The sequence below is a fragment of the Zootoca vivipara genome, chromosome 3, assembly GCF_963506605.1.
Source record: "Zootoca vivipara chromosome 3, rZooViv1.1, whole genome shotgun sequence".
NCBI lineage: Eukaryota > Metazoa > Chordata > Lepidosauria > Squamata > Lacertidae > Zootoca > Zootoca vivipara.
The window spans coordinates 45,625,017-45,641,373 of NC_083278.1; the positions used below are offsets into that span (position 1 = coordinate 45,625,017).

At 44.5% G+C, this 16,357-nt stretch overlaps 1 non-coding gene across 1 annotated transcript; it reads left to right on the plus strand.

The window, feature by feature from the left end:
* Positions 1–7,243: 7,243 nt before the first annotated feature.
* TRNAE-UUC (transfer RNA glutamic acid (anticodon UUC)) lies at positions 7,244–7,312 on the plus strand. Its single transcript has one exon. It is a non-coding gene; the product is annotated as a tRNA-Glu (tRNA).
* The last annotated feature ends 9,045 nt before the right edge of the window (positions 7,313–16,357 follow it).

Below are 16,357 nucleotides of genomic sequence, written 5' to 3' on the forward strand. Positions count from 1 at the left end.
CATATTGCTCTCTTTCTCTGGGGTGGAAAGCCTAGAGACCCTCTCCTGCCTGCCAGCATAGCAAAGTTTTTCTAACTGTCAACATCTCTGCTGATAGGAGTGCAGTTCACTTCTGCATTAGACCTTGGATATCTTAATGTATATTGCATTGTACAATCAGGCCATGTACTCAGGCCATGCACCCTCAGTAGGGTGGCCTGATGCAAAAAGAGCACCCCTCCGTAGTTGCACAGCAGAGAGGATTTAGGCAGGTGGAGCTTGATATGCCCGTTCTACCTGCTGAAATCCCCTCTTCTACAGAACCATTGAAGGTGCAGGTGTGTCCCCCTCTTTTCACATCTGGCTACCTTAGCACTTGGTGATCAAGGTCAGTGAATCAGCAGTACACATCCAAGTAGACAGGGATACCTTGTAAATGCCTAAAGCCCTTCTCTCTAATCCCGTCAACAGTGGCATTTGGGACTTCAGCCTTTCAGCTTTGTGTCAAACATAGAGCTGCCCCTGACTGGTAACAATGTTCTTTTAATTCAAGGCCAATAATTATTAAGAAATCTGTACCAGTCGGCAGGTGATTGAGTTAGAAGCAGCCGTCCTTACCTTAGAGAATGCATGTGGATTTATGAGCAATCAGGGGAAATAATCGGGAACAGCTGGATGTGAGGCTTCCGGCTTTGCCTTGGAGCTTTTCGGCAGCTCAGCTGCAAGATCTGCATGCCACAATTGGCCTCTGGAGAGTGGCAAAACATCTCCTCTCTTGAAGTTGCGTTATTTTAACATCTGGAGCAACATATATTGGAGGCTGAGAGCGCAATGAGAATACGTTGATGATCGGATTAAGGAAAATGCCACTAAATTATTTCTTGGCTGGGTTCAGTAGTCTGAATCTGCATGGGCGCCAATGTTAAAACAAACACTTAAAAAACCATAAATGTTGATTAGATGCTAGATTTGTAGTATTCTTAGTAAGGCATATGGGAATAATTTTCATCCCTTTATTTTCCATTGTGCTCTTCTTGAAAATTATCATAATGCTGTAAGAGGACAAACGAAGCTGATGAATGTATTCCATTTGAGCAGGTCAACAGGATGTTAAAGAGCAAACCGGAGAAAGATGGATTGCTTTTGTTTGAGGCCTTGACAAAGCTTTCAGCCTCACAATCCCAGATGTTTTATGTTTGTACTGTCAGCAGACGAATCCCTGCTATTCACATCGTACAAAGATGGGTCTTTATCTGTTACCGAACTTCTGAAATGTGTGTGTGTTGCTCTGAATATTTTCACAATAAACTGAGTGCCATTCCCCCTCTTTCTTTTTTAATGTAACTAAAACATGGTGAGGGATTCTACTAATGAAAGATTTATAAGATGTGAAGAGAAACCATGGTACTCTACTAATGAGTACCATCAGTGGAAGCCCTGTGGAAGAACTTCAACTTGTGCAGTGGGTTTCCCCCCTTGTTTGCTTCCCATACCCCCAAAATCAGCTGTGGGAAGGTTTGGAAGAAGAGCTGGAATGGCAAGGCTCTGACGGTGGGGATCACTCTGTCTGGCAAGCCAAAATGCGTGCACTGATGGACCGACCCTCATCAATTCTAGTCAGCATGACCAGTGATCAGCAATGATAGTAGTTGTAGTCCAACAGCATCTGCAGGGCTACAGGATAGCCTCCCCCGCTTTAAATGCCCATGGGATGGATCAGAAATTGAGTGAATGCTATTCCATGCAAACTGCCACTTCTATATATAGGAAACTAGCATGTCAGGGAGGACCAGTGGGAGATACAACAGAGAGAGGAGAGGAAAAGATGTATTAGGAAAAGATTGAGGGAAGAACATATATAAATACAGTGAAACACACTTAGGTATTGCTTCATCCGGAAGCGAGGAAAAAGGCAGGAGTGAGGAACGTTTTTACCCTTTGGGTAGTCTCTCAGGGGTAGTCTGTTGGTGTGGTCATGTGCAAGCAGGGATGGGGAAGAAATTTGATTCAATTCACATTTAAAGACAAACTCACCTAATTCACTCTCTTCAAAACAATACACAAACCAATATAAAGCCATGCTTTGAAATTTACATTTCTCTGAATTTTTCAAATGCAGCTCTCCTGTCAAGTAGTGTGACTGGTGTGTGTGTGTGTGTGTGTGTGTGTGTGTGTGCGTGCGTGCGTGTTATGATAAGGCATGCTTTAAATGCATATGTTGGAGAAAATAACATACTAAATTGCACTGCATTAGGGGAAATTGTCTTGCCAAAGGTAAAACTGCATTTTTTAAAAGTACATATGAGAAGAAATTCTCACTAAAATGTGGGTGAATGTTCATGTGGAAATGTGGAGAACTGAAATTAGCTGCAGAAAGGTGAGAAAAGGAAAGAAACAGAAATTGCCTGCCCATCGGTACAGACAAGCAACGTAAGGGACTGGAGCAGGGGGCGGGAGGGGAGACCCAAAAGACCGCAAGGTCAGAGCCACAACCCATAAGCATCCAAAAGGCTTCCTGGAAGAGGCGAGGGTCAAGAAAGACAGGAAGTCAGCATTGTATTTTATAAAAGGAGAACCTACCCCTCCCTCCCAAAAACCCCAACTTGCACCTGCCCCAAATTTCCCTTTCCTACCCTTCAGTTAAAGATTTTTAATTTTAAGCCCAGCATCCTTTCACGAATATGTTTTGGGTGCCTGTACCACTCATTACATATGAAACTGGGGTAAACGTCATCCATCATTATGAGGTCTGTCAGCAGTTAATAGAGGTAAAACCAACTAATCCGCTGGTGCAGGTGCAAAACAAGATGGAGATCTTCTGGGAATCTAATTTATTAAACATATGATAAAAGCCTATTATCTTTAATGGCTCAAAGATAAGAAGTCTATTAAAGGTTCTTCCCACAATGAAGCTTGGCTGGTTCTTGCTAGCTGAGGAGCTGGCCTTCTTTTTGGATTATTTCATGCTATAACGACCCCGGTGAGAGACAAGAATACCCTGCTGTATCATTTCTATATTTAGCCAAGCTCTCCAGTAAATTGCGCTAATGATATACTGACATTTACACAACCTGTCTCAGGCATATCACACTTTGTCAATACTAAATGAGCCTGGCTATTTACATAGCCACCTATATAATTCCTCATGAGAGTTACTGGGAGTGTATGTTTTTCTGGCTCTTAAGAAACCCCAGCTATGTTGGTGATTGTCTATAAAGTGAGATATTAAATCTGAAAATGTTGTCTTGTGTGTTTTGCACCTTGCCTGCTCTGCAAAAGAAAAGGAGGGTGGGAGCTGATGTTTCATTAATGTGGCAATCAAATAGGAGCAATATTATTTCATAGCATATTGGCAAAACCATTTTTCCTTTTACTGTTTTATCATATTAGAGGATGTACATTATAGGAACCTGGAGACAACCAACATAATGAAATACTTGGCGGGTTAGCAATGGGAATAGCTACTTCTTTTTGTCTTCACATTCTCCTCTGTTTTTCTCTTTGAAACTCTGTTTTTCTCTTTGAAACTCTTGTTCAGGAACAAGAGTTTTCCATCTTTTCATGGTACGGTACCGAATACAGTTTGTTGTACAGCTGTGCAAAAATTGCCTTGATGTCTTCAATATAAGTGAATACAGTTTCTGGTAAATTAAAAATATGCTCTTTTTTGCATAGCAATATGTTAATAATACCGATACTGTTGTGAACTGCCATGAGATAATAGTGATGATCTGCGGTATAGAAATATTTTAAATGAATGAATAAAACACACACAGAGCGAATATACTGACATTGTGGCTAAATGCTTAATGAAGCTTTGTAAGGTAGTAGTAGTAATAATAATAATGATAATAATAATAATAATAATAATAATAATAATATATTTATACCCCACCCATCTGGCTGGGTTTCCCCAGCCACTTTGGGTGGCTTCCAACCGTATATTAAAAACAATACAGTATCAAACATTAAAAACTTCCCTAAACAGGGCCGCCTTCAGTTGTCTTTTAAAAGTAAAATAGTTGCTTAGTGCCTTGACATCTGCTGGGAGGGCGTTCCACAGGGCAGGCGCCACTACCAAGAAGGCCCTCTGCCTGGTTCCCTGTAACTTGGCTTCTTGCAGTGAGGGAACCGCCAAAAGGCCCTCGGTGCTGGACCTCAGTGTCCGGGTTGGGCGATGGGAGTGGAGACGCTCCTTCAGGTATACAGGACAGAGGTAAAAGTTCAGGAACTTAGAGTGGTGTGGAATCATACAGCCTAAACAATAAAACAATTGCCTTAGAATCTATATGAAATGTTTCTTTAGATTTGGATACTGCAAAAAATAATATTTTGGATATACTGAACTCCACAGTGTTTATATAGGAAGGCACTGTCCAATATAGATAGATGTCGGAGGTGTAATGCTGAACATTTCTTGTTGAGGCACATCATGTGGGCTTGTCATAGAATCATAGAATCATAGAGTTGGAAGAGATCACAAGGGCCACCCAGTCCAACCCCCTGCCAAGCTGGAAACACCATCAAAGCATTCCTGTCAAGCCTCTGCTTAAAGACCTCCAAAGAAGGAGACTCCACCACACTCCTTGGCAGCAGATTCCACTGCTGAACAGCTTTTACTGTCAGGAAGTTCTTCCTAATGTTTAGGTGGCATCTTCTTTCTTGTAGTTTGAATCCATTGCTCCATGTCCACTTCTCTGGAGCAGCAGAAAACAACCTTTCTCCCTCCTCTATATGGCATCCTTTAATATATTTGAACATGACTATCATATCACCCCTTAACCTTCTCTTCTCCAGGCTAAACATACCCAGCTCCCTAAGCCGTTCCTCATAAGACATCGTTTCCAGGCCCTTGACCATTTTGGTTGCCTTCCTCTGGACACGTTCCAGCTTTTCAATATCCCTCTTGAACTGTGGTGCCCAGAACTGGATACAGTACTCCAGGTGAGGTTTGACCAGAGCAGAATACAGTGCTACTATCACTTCCCTTGATCTAGATGCTATACTCCTATTGATGCAGCCCAGAATTGCATTGGCTTTTTTAGCTGCTGCATCACACTGTTGACTCATGTCAAGTTTGTGGTCTACCAAGACTCCTAGATCCTTTTCACATGTATTGCTCTCAAGCCAGGTGTCACCCATCCTGTATTTGTGCCTTTCATTTTTTTTTTTTTTTGCCCAAGTGTAGTACTTTACATTTCTCCCTGTTAAAATTCATGTTGTTTGCTTTGGCCCAGTTCTCTAATCTGTTAAGGTCATTTTGAAGTGTGATCCTGTCCTCTGGGGTATTAGCCACCCCTCCCAAACTTGCTCAGGATGCCCTCAAGCCCATCATCCAAGTTGTTTATAAAGATGTTGAATAAGACATCTTATTATATTCTCTTTGGTCTGAAGTTCTTGTCCGTATCAATTTTGTATTGGCACGATCCTTGAAGTTTGTAGGTGTCAGTATATGATCATGCAATAATCTGAAGACCTCATTGCCCAAGTTACATTTGAACATATTTCATATAGACACCAGTTTCATGTAGATACCTTAGTTCTGCATATGGAGGGCTTATATTACTACTTGTTATGTTTAACTTAAGGTGGATTTACAGATAATCACTGTATACTTAATGTGATCCTCTGGTGATGATATTATTATTATTATTATTATTATTATTATTATTATTATTACATTTAATTTTTGTTAAATTTGTGAATTAAAAATTAAGACCTATGGAAAACCAACTTGGCTAATATGGCCAGAACTCTCTGTCCCAGGCAACTCTTTCATCAAGTTGACCATTGGGGATTAGAACAACTATACATAATTGTACTAAATAATTGTCTTATGACAATTGAATGCATCTACTGTGCCACTTTTGTCATTTTTAACTATTATATTTTAAAGTACTGTTATCCCAATTTCAGTTACCTATTTTATTAGTTTTCTTAAAATAATAATAATAATAATAATAATAATAATAATAATAATAATAGCTGGACTGTACCAATTCAGCTGCAAAAGTGAGGACATTTTGTCTAAACCCTTTCTTAGTATAGACTCCACCAATATTTCCATCAGTGAATACCCATATGCCTATGCTCCATTGGACCCATTGTTCCTGATAAAGATGCATTAAGTAAGATCTGTGGAATTCTAGCAGGTACAGATGCAAGAAATCGCCTGCCAAGAGAAGTGCAGTGTGCTTTCTTCTGATCCTCTGAGCATCAGTAAGTCAACAGCTTGACTCCCTGAATGGATTCTGTGTAGAAACATAAAGTTTTGTCTCTGTTATTCAGCATTACATTGTCAGCAGCAAAGATTAAGAGGGGGGGGAGAGAGAGAGAATCCTAAAGCAGGATGCAAATGACAAGGGCAGCATATGGGGCCAAGTGGCAGAAGACATTGCAGGCTGATCTGGGCTTGGTGTTATAGATATTATAGCAGATGGGATGCTTCAGCAAAACATATATCTCCACAGGGAGTCAACTACTGACATTTCTGAATCAGAGATTTCTTCTCTTTAATCTGGGGGATCTGGGAGTGGCACAGTGAGAGATGAGAGCTCAGTGGCATTGCATGGTACCCCATACATTACCTTGGTATAACCAGTTTATATTCAGGACCTCATGGGCCACCATACCTGATGTCATGGAGTAATTTCCTCCTGCAATCACTCCATAACCAACTGAGTATGAGGATTTCCTTTCAGTACATGGCCTGGTGTGTTGTGTATTTGCAGTCATTTTGAGCTACCACACCACAAACCCTCAACTTCAATGGACCTGAAGAAGTAGCTTATCTGCCAGATGAGTGGTAGATTAGGTAGTGCTACCTCTCTTGCAGGTGCTTTACGGTGTCCACCAGGCCAGACAATTCGGTCTCCACCCCCAACTGCCGCCTGCGATACTTGCCAGTTGTGCCCAAATTCAGAAGCCAATCAGCGGAGTGAGCCCACCGATACTTAGAGTATGGCAGAAAAACGTGTAGCTTAGGACAATTATGGGAGACACTCAAAAATTCCTATCCAGTCCCCTTTCAACAGGAAAGTGGCTAATCCTGTACTCCTTGGAGAAAGGGTCTGGTGGAAGAGAGGATGTCCTAGGGACATGGACACATTTTAAAGGGGAGCCCTACTGAGCATGCTCAAGCCTGGTCCCACCACATCTTCCTTCCTTTGCTGAGGGCCACCAGTGAATGCTGGAGGAGTACCCTAATTTTGGCACGTGGCAGAAATTGTAGTGTTAGGTTCATAAGGAAGGAGCCATAACAAGGGCTGTAGCTCAGTGGCAGAGCACCTGTCTTTCATGCAGGAGATCCCAGGTTCAATCCCTGGCATCTCCACGTCCCCTGCCTAAAATCATGGTTAGTTACTGGGAGTCACTGTAGACAATATTCAGCTAGATGGACCAATGGTCTGACCTCGTATAAGACAGCTTTCTATATTCCTAAGATCCTTAATGAACACAGTGATGTAGTCATGTTTTCAAGGCAAAACAGGTGAGTCTAAAAACGCTACTGTGAATGAAAATTTAGAATTAACTCTGCCAGAAGGACCTTTTAAGACTACCCGACGGAGTCTAGCTTGTGCAAAGCAATAGCAATATGACTCCAGATTTTGGTACCCAAGACTGCCACAAAATATGGAATCAAGAGTTGGATTGGAGCGATAAGTGCAAAGCTACAATATCAGGGCTGCCAAACCAGGACTGATATTGGGCATTTTAAGCACTGTCAACATCAATTTGACTATACACAAGCCAAAAGAACAAAACAAAATCCCTTTTACTGGTGACCAAGGCAATTGTGAAGAAATTCCTGAGTCAGGAGTACTATTTCTCTGCTCAGCATGTATACCAATTGCCAAGCTGTTAAATCTGTAAGAGAAATTAAAATTTTAATAATAAAGTGATTCACAATATAGTCTATGGTGCTTGTATTATATGCATGTGCCTTTCTTTTTTCTTTTTACTCTTGTACTCTGTGATAACCTTCTGCATTTCTATTTTCTGCAGCAGCAATGTGCAACTGCACCATGGGGCCAGTGGGACAAATTCATTTTGATTGTAAAATTCCATTGACACTAATGGAGTTTTATACCCAGAAAGAGTTTGGCACAATGTCCTTAGATTGCTTTTTATTCACAGTTTGAATAAGAATTGTTTTTCCCTTGGGAACAATTGTGATTAAAGATTTCAAAAAGACCACCAATGCTTGGGTTTTATGTGGTGTAAAACAATGGGACGTAGGGTTCGCTGCCGGCTAAAATAGCAGATTATACAATGGGTTTTGCAGCGTGACTTGTAACCCATGCAGGTGTGCTCTGGCTGCCCAGGTTTGGGAAAGAGTTTCAGCAGCTGACGGGTTACCATCCTGGGGGAAAGGAGATAGTACTGAGCTAATCGGTCTCTCTGAGATACCACCAAATAAAGGCCATCAAAGCCTGACTTTTGGCAGTCACTCAGAGACACTGGGATGGGGACTTTGTACATACTGGGGTACTACCACATTGTAGGTTTTTTTTTGGTGACCTCTCCATCTTTGCATACAAAACAGCTCCAAGGTGAGAAAGAAATGGAAAGCGCTATCAGCCTCTTGGACCCCATAAAAGTGCCATAAGCTGGGTTGATTTCCACAGTACGTAGTTCCCCACCTCTGTCCTCTGCCCAAGAACAGGGCTAAAAGATACGTCCGGGTCTGTGTGATTTTTCTCTGAGCCTGTATGCACTGTATTTTGAAATAGACCAGTTGTCCGCTGAGGAAAGAATAAAGTCATCTTCAAGGTGTGGCATCCTTCGCCGTCTGACTGAAAACCTAGATACAATCTCTGGAAAGCAGTGGAGAACTCTGCTCTGTGGGGTGTTCAGGTCACCTTCCTTCATCTTCCATTGGGTCCCCAAGCTTTCTCTTGAGACAGTAGAAAAGACTCATGTTTCTCCCCGCCCCCTCCAAAAAGAAACATTTTCATATGGATCATTATTTAAATGTGGTGCCATCTGAGGTGATACAGTTACACGAGGGACCTGGGCCTTCACTGTTGCTGAATGGTATCACCTTATATGCAGCACTCTATATCTACATTTCAGAGCCCCATGAAAACACATCAAAATGCATGCCTAGTGATAGTGATAATCAATGAATGATGTGCTTGTTTGCTTTGCCTTTGTAGATACCATAAGACCAGCTAAGATCTGTCTCTCAGGGCAGTCACAGTGCATAGGTACAGTATAGGTGGGAGTCAGATTGTAATTGGGGACATGGGAAGCTGCCATAGAATGACAGATCAATGTTCCATATGGCTCAATATTATTATGATTGGCAGCAGCTTCCCAGAGTTTCAGACAGGAATATTTCCCAGACCTACCCGAATATTCCAGTGGATAGCAGTAACAATACTGCCGAATGCTTTATATTTTATTCTTAATGAGAGTCACATACAAAGGAGGGAGGGAGAAAATAGAGTTCATGGATGTAAGTATGAAGTATTTATATGGCAGAGAACTTAACTTTTAACAGTCTATTTGAAGATGTCACAATGTAGTATTCTTCAAGCCTGCAACAAATACTTTAAAAAATCAGCTGTCAATAAAATTCATACTAATGCTCCAAGTGAAGTCTTATGAAACAACATGCATACAGAATGGCTGTAGTCTGAAAATAGTCCAGTGAAGCATTTGGTTTTAATTGACTGGGAGGAATTGAATTAAATAAAATTCTTCCAGTTAAAATACTTTGTGGATTTGGATGTCCATTTCTCTATTCCTTTGCTCCTTTGAAAATTTTAGAACATTATTCCTGTTGACTTCAAAGGTTCTTTATACTCTCTGAAATTGTGATCAGCAAAGTGACAATCTATAAAGTCAGGAGAGATTGGTATGTATATGTTTTCCTGGTATATCAATGACTGATGTCCTTCACTGATGTAAAATATTAGCACATTCCCAGCACAAACATTTGGAATGCAATATGCAGAATGAGAGATGCAGTCAGAGAAACTGGTTAAATTTTTATATTCTTTATTATTAAAAAGTATTCTTTTTTAAAAAAACAGAAAAAGGGAATCAGCAGCAAATTAAAGTGGAAAGCTCTGCATTTGGTTTGCCCATTATTAGAAATGCACTTTCCCATTTTGGATCCAGATTGTTCTCTCTGCTTGGCATTGTCTCACAAATGAGTTGCTTTTTAATCTATACACTATCCATTTATTAAATTAAATTGTGAAGAAAACCTTACACTGGAGAAATACTTCTTTAAAAAAAAAAAAGAGCGGGAGCTTGCAATGTATTAATTGTTCCATATTTTTGGCAAGGGATAACAAAAGACTATTAAGAGCAGTTCCCAAGCTCTTTTTTTCTGGGCTTCTATTGGGCGTTGATCGCACCAAGCAGATTTTCTCTTATCCATTATCATGTTACTGTGCAGAGTCTGATCTTCTGTACTGGAGTCAGGGAGAAGTACAAAAGCAGAAGTACAAGCATCTTAACTGGGAAGTGTGGGAGCAAAAGAAAACTTAGGAACTATATCAGGCATGGGGAGCCATGGGCCCAGAGGTCAAATGTGGCCCTCCAAGTCTCTTTACCTGGCCTTCAGGAACCTCCCTATACCACATCCCCTCCCTAACCACACCTACTCTTCTCATCCCATACACCTCTTCACTTGAGTGCTTTTGCTTGCTTAGAAGGTATTCTTGAACTCTGATATTGCCTTTTGCTTCTGTGTGTAGAAATTAACCCACTGTAAAAAAGGTAAATTGACATTGGTGGTTCCACTTTTTTTCTCTGGCCTTGCCCTCCACTGACAGCTGATCCCTCAAAGATTGCCCATAAAATGGAGGCTGATGGTTACTCATCAGTTAGGCAAACACATTCTAGACAAAAAGGATTTGTCTTTACTTCATCTGTTCTTGGGCAGGAAAATGTTGGGGGTGGGGTTTTTTTGGTGGGGGAGGAGCTTTTGTGTTGACCTAAAAAGGTGAACTGATCTGAAAACCCTGCTTGCAGCATATTGATGGTCAAGATGACCACCACCTAATTGGTACCAGCTGTAGCACCAAGCTCATCTGTGTTTCACACACTTTCATGTATCCACAGGCTCCTGGCATAGCTAGAGGGAAAGGATACCAGGCAATGGTTAATACAGGGTGAGTCCTTTAAAAGAGGCCCCGTGGATACAGAGTACACATGTTCCATGGGGCCTCTTTTGAAAGACTCACCCTGTATTAGCCACCTGTGTTCCCATGTGATGTAGCCTGGTTGTGTGTATTTTTACTTGGGTGCAGACAAGCCATCTCCTCGCAGTGGCGTCTGTCCCATGGAATGCTGTAAGCAGGGGCAAGGAGGGAGCCGTTGGACCTTAGCTGTAACATTGTACCCTTCTTTAATAAATCATTAATCTGATCATTCTGGTGGCTTGGGCATCTTTCATTGGAATTCCTGCAAATCTGAACTCCTGTGAGCCCTCCTCTGGCTCTGAAGAATGTCTCAGGCATTCCATTGTGTGCTTCCCATCATATGATTTCTGAAGTGTTTGTGCTTTGTAGTATTCATGGCTATGTCTGATTGACATTGGTTGATCTCTGAATTCTAAAATCAAAACACATTTGCAACTTCTGTGATAGCAGGTAGTACCTAGGGCAGTCTTTGCCAGTATGATGCCTTTCAGGTGTTTTGAACCACAGCTCTTGGCTGATGGGAATCATAGGTCAAGACACCTGGAAGGGTGCAAAAATCTAACTATCTAGATTGCATCAGCAGCAAGCGATTGCCCACATGAGAGAAAGCAGAAGTGGAGATGCGAAGAATATTCTATGAAACTGACTAGAAATGAATATTTTTCTTTCTATCACTGGAATAGGAAATTATCCTTTGACTTGTATGGAAAATGCCATTTTGTTCTTCATCGTTAGTGTTAATCCCCTTAAGTCACCAAAAGTAAATTATTCAGCATGCTGGATTCCTTGCATCTTCATATTCTGAATGACATGAATAGTAATGTTAATGTTTTAAAAATACATATACAGGTGGGAGGGGGGAGTATTGCATCATTTATGGCCCTCTCTAATATAGCCACTAGCTCCTTACTGAATCAAGTGGGTTTGGTATGTGAAGCAGCTGGAAGCAAGAGTAGTTAAACCATGGGAACAAGTGTGAAACATTGATACAATGCAGGGATGGCCCTCCAGATTAAGAACATCTGGAGGGCCATCCCTGCATTGTATCAATGTTTCACACTTGTTCCCATGGTTTAACTACCCTTGCTTCCAGCTGCTTCACATACCAAACCCACTTGATTCAGTCTAAGGACTCTAGCTCCCCTTGTTGCTGACCATTGGCCATGCTGGCTGGGGTTGATGGGAGTTGAAGTCCAGCAACATCTGGAGGGTCACAGGTATCTCCATCCCTCATATGACCATAGACATCTATCTTCTTCAGTGGTATGGTGCCTGTAGCCAATGAAATCTTTGGCACAAAGCCTTTGCTCTGTAATAGATAATTCTGTAATAGACACTGGATCCCTTGCACTGGTGCAAGGCTCCATTTAGAAAAGCAAGCACTAGGATGTTTTTTTTCATTCTGCTACTGCAAATAAAGAGGCTCGCAGGGCTATGCCCTGCAAATGGGAATTTTCTGCCATCACTCCTGCCCTGTGGATTGCTCTTCCCTCTGCTATGTGTGCAGCATCCTTCATCAGCTGCTTTAGTTGTCTCCTAAAGACATCATTTTTGTGTGTGCTCAGGGTTTAATATAAAACCTGACCCTGTTATTACTAAAATCCTGTTTTTGTCCGTTTTAAAATAACAATATTGGTGTTTTATGTTGTGTTCATCATACTGTTTTATTGCTTTTATGTTGTCTTTTTGCACACCATTGGAGGTTTCAAAATATTAAGCGGTTTAGAAATGTTTTTCAGTTAATTAACGCCAGTCTCCCTGGATGGTAGGATCATGCCATGGGGAGGGACCCAAAGGCCAAGTAATCCAGTCCCAGAACTATCCAATTCCTTGCCAAGGGTTGAACTGAGCGGGTCCTCCGGAGAGGGTACCAGGGTACATTTCAAGAGCAGCATTAAGGAGAAGACATGGATGGGTATCTGTTTTCCAGAAGGAAGAGAAAGGAGGACCAATGCAAGCATAATCCGCTCCCACAGGATTCATGCTGTGCGTCTCTTACAGCAAAATACTGTACTGAAACACACACGTAGTATTGTAGCCTCTTAAAAACAACCCGATTTTTCCTGTATGAAAGTCTCTTTCTCTCGGAATATTTCGCTTAGAAGGGGACATCTCTCTCCCCCTTCCCTCCTTAATGCCTCCTGCTAAAGAAGGGCTATTTCTTGGCGAGATCTTGCCTCTTAAGCTTCGTGAGGGAGCTTGGCACTGACCTGCCTCCCGCAGGAAACGAGTAACTAATTGTCCCCCACCCCTTGCTTGGCGACGGAGGGAGCGCCCCGGAGAGTCATCAGAGCCCGCTCTGGGGTCGATTAAGCTGCAAGTCACAGCCGGCAGCCCGAGCCTAGCGGCTCTCCGGGCGCGCCGCCTCTTTCCCGCAGCCACAATGGTTTCATTGACTATTTATCGACGCCGCACAACAAGGCTGCTGTTTGCTCAGTCAACAGGAGCCTTTTCAGCTGCGAGAGAGCTGCGAAGGCGAAGCGTCGGCTGCCGTCGGGGCTCTTCGTTCCCTCCGCGGCCAGCCCGCTTGCTAGCTCTGCCAGTTTCAAGGATCACCTCTCTGAGGAGAGGAGGCAAAAGGTCTCTCAGGAGAGGCGAGCGGGAGATGCAGAACTTGCAGCCGCCCGCGAGGCTCACCTGAAAGAGAGGAGAGTTGCCAGAGAATCCCCCTGGTGTGGAGAGGCGGGGTCCCTTGAAGCTGTCCAATCAGAAGGCAATTCCCTGGATGGGAATTGCCGGTTGGCAAGCAAGAGGGGCGGAAGTGGGTGCGGGCGAAGAAGGGCCAATAGGCGAGGCTTGAGCTGCCGCTGCTGGAGGCCAAGCGCAGAGGACAGCTTGGGGATTCCCACGACTGTATTTTAATGGAAGGCGGACCTCAAGGCTAGGCAGGGGGAAGACACCGCTCATTTCCTATAAACAGTGAAGAAGAGGGGGGAATTCCTTGGAGTGAGGTGAGGTGTGTAACCTACAGCTTCTGACCCACAAGTGGGGGTGGGTGGGGTGGGGTCCGGGGTTATGTATGCCGGCAGATTGTGTAGTTAGTTAGTGGGGAGTGGGGGGTTGGTGGTGGTGAGGTTCAGTTGGCCAATCGGGGGAAAAACCCGAGCCATTGTGCAGAATAACACTGTTTGCCCCGGCAAAGAGGCGTTTGAACGCACATTTACAGACAGGAGGAAGGTAGATCTTGCTAAAAGACTATTAAATGTCACTAGTCTTCATGATTCTCTGTATGCAAGCACACACACACACACTCCCGAGGCTCTGCCTCTATTTCCACCCATTTCTTCAGCTGCTGCCAGGGAGCTTTTACATCGCATCCAAAGAGTTGTCATCCAAAGGCGTCTCAGGCGCAAACTCAACAGGTCTTTGTTCTTAATCTTCCTCCTCTGATCGTTCACCTCGCTGTGCCTAGTAGGATGTGGTAGCAGGAATGTAAAAGATAGTGAGGTGGTGGGCATCAGAGCGTGCTTTTAAATGGGGGGGGGGGAGCGTTTTCATACACGCAAGGTGGCGACGAAAAGGCCCGATCGTGCGCTGCTTAGGACGCTCGTTTCGCTTCAGCTTTGGGAACGAAAACTACCGGTATGCGGCGCGCGGGTTGGAGAAAGTTGAGAGCAGTCCTCCGGTCAGAGAGCACAGTTACTTTGAGGTATTGCGATCCAAGTCCCACTGCCTTCGAGGGAACCACCTCCTGTTTCCTGTGCCGTGTTGTCTAGAGGAAGCCACATCCTTGAGAATCGCGGGGGTTAATCCGTTGGGTGACAGAAGCGCACTCTGCCCCAGGTCTCGAGGCGCGCTCATAGCAGAATGCCGCCGGCCTGAACTGAAACCCTGGGCTGCTCGAGGGCAAACCGGGGTCTTTAAAAGACACTGGCGATCGACGGGTCGCTCTTATAAAGAAAGTGTGTGGGATCCGGGGCCCTTGGGAGAGGCGGATCCGCTGCGGAGTGGGGTCTGGGTGGGAGCAGAGACGGCTTGGGCTGGCTTTAAAGCAGACTCCGTCCTTTTGCCCTTTGCTCTGCGGCCGGCTTCGCATCCTGCCGCCTCCAGCCTTGGACTTGGGGGTGCCCAGATAGGCGGCGGGGAAAAGCGGCGCTGCGCCTTTAACGGGCTCTGCGCGGAGCTCCCGGCAGGAGGCGTGTCTCTCGCTCTAGCTCGCTCGCTCGCTCGCCCGCCTGCCTCGGCTGCAGCTCTCCAGTGAGCTCGGCGCGCCGCCTCAGCTCCTCAGCCCCAGAGCCCCGTCCAAAGGCAGCTCCGCTGACTTTTCTCCTCCCCGGCCTCCCTGGGCAGCAGCGGACAAGGTAAGGAGACCTCCCCAATCTGCCCTGGGACCCCAAAACATCCATCTCCCGCTTAGAGTATCTCTGGGCTTAAGAGATACTTCACAGACGAATTATTTCATTTTATTGAGGATTGGGACGTGAGGCGTCACAAAAAGAGCGAAGGGGAAGCAGCAGCACCTCGAAGCTATCGGGATGGGTGGGTGGATGGATGGGAGGGAGGAAGCGGGCGGGCGGGCACTTCTGGGCGCTGCCCGGATCTCTCTCCCCAGCACAGCGAGGCAAGCGGGCGAGAAGATAGACGGGGCGAGCAGAAACTCCGACGGAAGGAGCATCTGTCTTCCTTTCGAGCCACATCTTTCATCCCAGTGTTTATCTCATTCATCTCTTGGGTCTCCCCCTCTCTCAATGCCAGGCTAAGAGCTCACTTACTTTGCAGCAAGTTCAACGGGAATCAGTAGGGCTCCCGATGAAACGTGGCTAGGAGGATGGAGATGCAACTTTGCCTGCTTGCCTATCCATCGCCTCCACTCGCGCTTTGGCAAGGGGGTCGCACACTTCTCCCCAACCCCCACCCCGCACTCAAAACTGGTCTTTCGCAACAGCCTCCGGTACCGCGGGAAGCTTCCCGCTGCCTTTTGCTAAGCGGAGAGGCTCTCCCTTCGTCCGGAGCTTCGGAGGGGAGTCTCCGAGGTTTCCAAAAACGGAGCTTGAGGCGGTGCGATTCTGCTTCTGCTTCTTTTCCGTGCCCACCCTGATCCGAAAGCTTTTCTTCTCCATAGCAACGACGTGTGTCTGTTTATAATACTGTACATCAATCGCCCAGTTGGAAAGGGGTGGAGGGACGGAAGAGAGATATACATAGACAGAGAGAGACTTGTCATTTAACCAGGGAGCTTATGGTGCTATCCGCAGCCCATCGGTACTGTCAATGGCACA